Genomic DNA, 6,364 nt, shown 5'->3' on the forward strand with positions numbered 1-6,364 from the left:
GTTGTGGTTTGGTTATATGCATCTTTTCTTTTCCTTTTATGTTTCTGCTCTTCCTAAGTGCTCTACAATGAGCATGCCTTACCTACATAATGCAAATATTAAAATAATATAGGACAAAGAAAAATTCTAGCTACATGATAGATACCCAAAATGACGGCACCCACCTGTCATTTCAGGCAGAATCCTCGTGTACCTACTGAGCAAAACTAGGCAGGAAGCCCCTGTCTCAGAAAGAGACTTTAGTGTTGCTTATTCCCAGCAGGTCCTGCTGCATTTATAACAGCATCACAGAACTAAATAAAGCAGCATGGGTCGGGAGGGATGGGGTGGTCAATGTGACAAATGATCCAATCTGGTGGAGGGTAGTAGCAACAAAGAAAGGCCATTAGATTTGGTGATTAGAAGGGTATGGGCAGCTCGTGCCAAAGTCGGTGGGATACCAGGGCCAGAGCCAGACCACAGGGTGTGACATGAGACAGAGAAATGAGGAAAGTGTCAGCAGGTATATGCCACTTTCAATCAATCGGAGAGTAATAGCATGTCAATTGAAGTGTGCCCAAGTTGATATGAAGGTTGCCCATTGTGATTCAACAATCATTTCAAATTTCTCAACCACAAATATGCACACACATTTGACAGGAGGTAGAAATTGGTGTCAGTGGGTTCTAAAGAAAGGACTAAGACTGAGCCATTTTGGATTGCCAATTTAGTACTCTGCTAATTTCTAGAGTACAGTGAAATTTTTAGTCAGTGGCCTCAGCTGAAACATCGGGCTGTCTGTGCAGGAGGAGACCTGGTGTGGATTAACTACTGATCTGAATCCTTGTGAATGAAACATTCTTGCGCCATGTAGCTTTCCAAGAAAAGGATACTACAGGAAAAGCAATTGCCATTAGCTCAGCCTGCCCTGGGAGAATTTAAGGAAGAGAAGGAACCTGGGGAAAAAATAGGGCTTTTCAGATAAAACCTGGATACCTCATTTCCCCCGGCTTCCGCATACTGACTTGTCTGAGCTGGATCCATTTTTCTCCTGAGCCCAGCAAAGTTTTCCAATCTGCCTTCCTTTCTTTAAGTGCCCACCTCCAATTTAACATACTTATTGGTGTTCTCAAGTGAGCCTTCAACAGAACTGAGCCATTTAAGGGTTTGCCCTCGTCTCATTATAAATTAGTTTTGAATATCTCTCAGTATGCACAACATTCTTCAGCTACCCAAGTCAGAACTCCTTATTAGACTAGGAAGAATTTGCGTTTTAATTAGTTTTACCTCTGGTGTACGAAGCCCACTGAGATTACTACACTTAGTAAAATTTAATTAACTTGACAAAAGATCCTAATTGTTTTCGTGCCACTGGTCCTTTGCAGGGCTAAAAATAATGCCCTCCAAATTAAGCGGCCACCAGAAAGCTACATTCTGACTGCCCTATATTTAAAAAAAAATCCAAATTATAATTCACAGGGAGTTTTTCTTTGTCAGACAGCAGGATTTGGGTGCATAAGCAGAGGTTTATAAACCCCTTGGGGAGAGCTATCTAGGGGTGGGGATGAGTAGGAAGAGTGCAGGGAAAAGATCCCCCACCCCTAATTTCGTTCTTGTGGAAAGCTTTATAGAAATGAGACGATGAACATTATTGATTTGTTCAACTCCTCAAAGACTCAAGCAGACCTACTATATCATGTGAATTAATAATGAAGGTTTATAAATAAAAAATGCTGAATGAATAAATATTTATTCATTCACTCATTCATTCATTCATTCATTCATTTTTTTAGTGTGTATTTCCCAAGTGCCTTTGGGTCAGATGCTCCCAGTGGACATATCTGATGTTTACAAACCTTGGGCCTTTAGAATGCCGTTCCCAATGTGCTGCTTCCCTTTTGCCACACTCCTTCCAGCTAAACTTTATACAGCCTTCAAGACCAGTAACATTGTTTGCTCACTCCTTCCTGTTCCTAAAGCATTCTGTCTTCCTATCCTAATAACACTAACTGCATTGGAAAGAAGCATGGTGACATTGTGTGTTACTGTTGCGGGCTTCTGTTTATTTGTTGCACTGTAGCAACAACAGGGCTGAACTTGGGCACTGTTTGACCTTGTACAAGAAAATCTTTTTATTTCAGTCTGCTCTTCTGGATGAAGAAATGATAATAAATCGCCTCTCCCTGGTGGAAGTTCTGAAGGATGGAATAAGAGAGCAATATAGAGAGGAGCTGCACATACTTGGCATAGAATTGATGTTCGGTATTATATTCTGAATGTCACTCCCAAGAGCCACGTCGGTTCCCTGGATCCCAGTCCTACCAGGTAACTTCCTTACCTCCAGTGGTGGGTCACCGTATGGTTTGAGAATGCACAGGCCTTATGATTATGCCCATCTGACTTATGGTATATTTTTGACCTGAGAGTATCACTAGCACCCTCATCATTATTTATGTAATGACACATGAGTACACCTGTAGCCAAAGCTGTACCCATCAAGTCTGGCTTAAAAAAATAAAACAGAAACAAAAAAGTTAATATTGAGGATGGGCTGCAACATTTCAAAGGGCCTTAGTTTGACTTCGTTACAGAATCAAACGACTCTAACACCTGCTGGACTATTGAGGATTTGCCCAAAGCTTTATTTTCTTTTCTCGGTTTCTATCCTGCTAGCTTCACCAAGTCAATGAGGACTCTGAAAAAGTTGTTTACTTCACTGATCAGTGTGTGAGACTGCCTAAAAGAGTCTTTCCCCCATTTCTAAACTGGCGAAATCCTGTTCATCTTGTGTTTTGTTAACAGCCTCTCATTCCGGACATCCCCTTTCGAACCTGTATCTCCTCCATTTCTTAATGGTGGTTCTGCTCTGGCTGCCAGTCACAGTATCCTGTTACCCCGGTGTGCACCTGTGACCCAGACCTGGTCATTCAGGGCACCCCATCCCTCTGGCCACAGTGACTGCACAGTGATGAGTCTGTCACCAGGCTGGATTGTGTATTTGTTTTGTTTTGTTTTTGTTTGGTTTTGGTTCGGTTTTTGTTTTCATTTTTGGATTGTGTATTGACTACGTAAGCTCTCCACTTCCTTCAGGCTCCGAAAGTTAAGCCAGCATAAGCCTGGAGCTGGATGTGCCTGCCCTTCTCCTGTCATCCTCCGCAGGATGCCTGACTCTGGGAGGAAGGACTGAGGGCAGCCTGCTGAGACCATCTAAGCTAGGTAAGACATGGAGAAAGGGAGGCGAAGAAGGAGAAGAGGTGCAGAGGGAAAGAGGCAGAGATGGCAATATTCTTGAAGTCATTGGAGATGTTTGTCTCCCACCTCAGACTCTCTCATTAAGTGAGAAAGTAAATACTTTCTCCCTGCCAGGTTAGTTTGAGTCAGATTTCTTCTACTTGCTACCAAAAGACTTTTTCTCTGTTCCTTTGTACTTTCTACTCCTTTTATCATGCCTTCTTTCAAATTCCTGATCTTTCTTCAACAGTGACATGACCAGCTCCAAAGATAGGGCTGCCCCGAGTGCACAGTTGTATGGGAACATACGAGGGTCAAATGCTGAATGCCCATGGGTGCTGCCTTCCTTCACCCCTGCCACGTACATCCTGAGCACACCAGATGGGATGCTGTTTCAGGGACTTGCTGTGTGCTTGCTGATCAATTCCAAGGGGATCAGCCTTGGAGAATTGCAGCATCTTTCAGCGCCGAGGCCTTTGCAAATTCAAAGGACAGCCAGAAATAAATTAAGCCTCTTCCAAACCAGCGGGCTCCAGGAGTCGGATTTACAGCTCAGAAACAAGCTCCTTCCTCCAGAAGCAGGTAGACCATCTTGGCAATTTTCTCTCTAAAATATAAGAATACTCTTTTCTCCCTCTCAGAACCTTCCTGCCTCTGGTTTGGACCTCGCTGCTCCAGCCTCTGGGACACATCCCATCCTTCCAGCCTGCGGTTAGCAGTATAGAAAAAAAATTCCCTACCATTTTCTTGCCCCGTACACACCTTGAAGCGAGCAAAAGAATTAAAAATAAATTTTAACAATGAGGGAAATCGTGCATATACAGGCCGGTCAGTGTGGCAACCAGATCGGTGCCAAGTTCTGGGAGGTAATCAGTGATGAACACGGCATCGATCCCACCGGAACCTACCACGGTGACAGCGACCTGCAGCTGGATCGCATCTCCGTGTACTACAATGAAGCTACAGGTGGCAAATATGTTCCTCGTGCTATCTTGGTGGATCTAGAACCAGGGACCGTGGACTCTGTTCGCTCAGGTCCTTTTGGGCAGATATTCAGACCAGACAACTTTGTTTTCGGTCAGTCCGGGGCAGGCAACTACTGGGCCAAGGGCCACTATACAGAGGGGGCTGAGCTGGTTGACTCAGTCCTGGATGTGGTGAGGAAGGAGGCTGAGAGCTGTGACTGCCTGCAGGGCTTCCAGCTGACCCACTCACTGGGTGGGGGCACAGGCTCTGGAATGGGCACCTTGCTCATCAGCAAGATCCGAGAAGAGTATCCTGACCGCATCATGAACACCTTCCGTGTGGTACCCTCACCCAAAGTGTCTGACACGGTGGTCGAGCCCTACAACGCCACCCTCTCCGTCCATCAGCTGGTAGAGAACACGGATGAGACCTACTGCATTGACAATGAGGCTCTGTACGACATCTGCTTCCGTAACTCTCAAGCTGACCACGCCAACCTACGGGGACCTGAACCACCTCGTCTCAGCCACCATGAGTGGTGTCACCACCTGCCTCCACTTCCCTGGTCAGCTCAATGCTGACCTCCGCAAGCTAGCCGTCAGCATGGTGCCCTTCCCACGTCTCCACTTCTTCATGCCCGGCTTCGCACCTCTGACCAGCCATGGAAGCCAGCAGTATCGGGCCCTCACTGTGCCCGAACTCACCCAGCAGGTCTTTGATGCCAAGAACATGATGGCCGCCTGTGACCCCCGCCATGGCCGTTACCTCACCGTGGCTGCTGTCTTCCGTGGGCGGATGTCCATGAAGGAGGTAGATGAGCAGATGCTCAACGTGCAAAACAAGAATAGCAGCTACTTCGTGGAATGGATCCCCAACAACGTCAAGACAGCAGTCTGCGATATCCCACCTCATGGCCTCAAGGTGGCAGTCACCTTCATCGGCAACAGCACGGCCATCCAGGAGCTCTTCAAGCGCATCTCGGAGCAGTTCACGGCCATGTTCCGGCGCAAGGCCTTCCTGCACTGGTACACGGGCAAGGGCATGGACGAGATGGAGGTCACTGAAGCCGAGAGCAACATGAACGACCTTGTCTCCGAGTACCAGCAGTACCAGGACGCCACCGCAGAAGAAGAAGAGGATTTCGGTGAGGAGGCCGAAGAGGAGGCCTAAGGCAGAGCACCATCACCTCAGGCTTCTCCGTTCCCTCAGCCTTCTTCCTCAGCTGCCCCTGTCCTCTCCCTCAGAATTGCATTTTCCGCCTCTGTCTTATTTTATTTTGTTTTGTTTTCCTTTTTTGGAGGGGGGGGGGATCCTAGAACAGTGCCTGGCACATAATAGGCACTCAATAAATATTTGTTGTTTGTTAAAAAAAAATAAAATAAAATATAAGAATAATGTTGCACCGTATTTTAAGTGAAATGAGGTAATCTTTGTTATTTAATCTTTGTTATTTAAATACCATATAATCCTAAGGTCAGTCATTAGTCCAGGATTCATCAGGTCTGACAGGCATACGTTAACACAAGAGGAGGAATGTGTGTGTGATTAATATCCATGTCCGTGTCCATATCTACATCTCTATCTGTATCTGCATCTTCCATTCCTGTTCTAAACTTCCTCGGGATTGGATCTATAACCTTTGTTATTCTGGAAAATCAGTTGTCCCCAATCTTGTCTAGTCTATCCACAGCTCATTCAACAAAGCCTTAATGATCACCTACTGTATGCTGACACAGGTGCCAGGAACACAGGAGTACATGAGACAAGTCCCTGGTCTTAATTTATACTGTACATGGCCCATTTCACAGTCACATTTTGTGTATACTTTTTCTTCTCTCTTCAGGACCCTCTGTCTCCTCATGTGCATTTGTCCAAATTCTTTCCAAACTTCACAGCCTATGAAGTCATCTCTAAGATATCCAATGTAGAAATGGTGTTTTCTTTTCTCTTCTAGATTCTCATAGCATATTAGCCCTCTCTTTTGGCCTATAATGCATTTGGTCATTTAGTAGTTATTTATATGCACACCATCTCTGCAAATCACCATCCTATCACATACAAAAGCACATATGTGTCTATATGTATAATGTATATTACCTGTGACGGACACATGCACATACTAGGTGTGTACATGCTAGGTAGTACCAACTATAGGCTTAGTACTGAGTCTGACACATTGTAGGTCTTT

At 45.4% G+C, this 6,364-nt stretch overlaps 1 pseudogene; it reads left to right on the forward strand.

The window, feature by feature from the left end:
- Positions 1-3,952: 3,952 nt before the first annotated feature.
- LOC114203390 (tubulin beta chain pseudogene) lies at positions 3,953-5,431 on the forward strand (annotated as a pseudogene).
- Positions 5,432-6,364: the final 933 nt, after the last annotated feature.

The sequence above is a fragment of the Eumetopias jubatus genome, unplaced genomic scaffold (genome assembly GCF_037043125.1).
Source record: "Eumetopias jubatus isolate StellerSeaLion01/CBP00866 unplaced genomic scaffold, mEumJub1_p1.0 scaffold_10, whole genome shotgun sequence".
NCBI classification, from domain to species: Eukaryota; Metazoa; Chordata; class Mammalia; order Carnivora; family Otariidae; genus Eumetopias; species Eumetopias jubatus.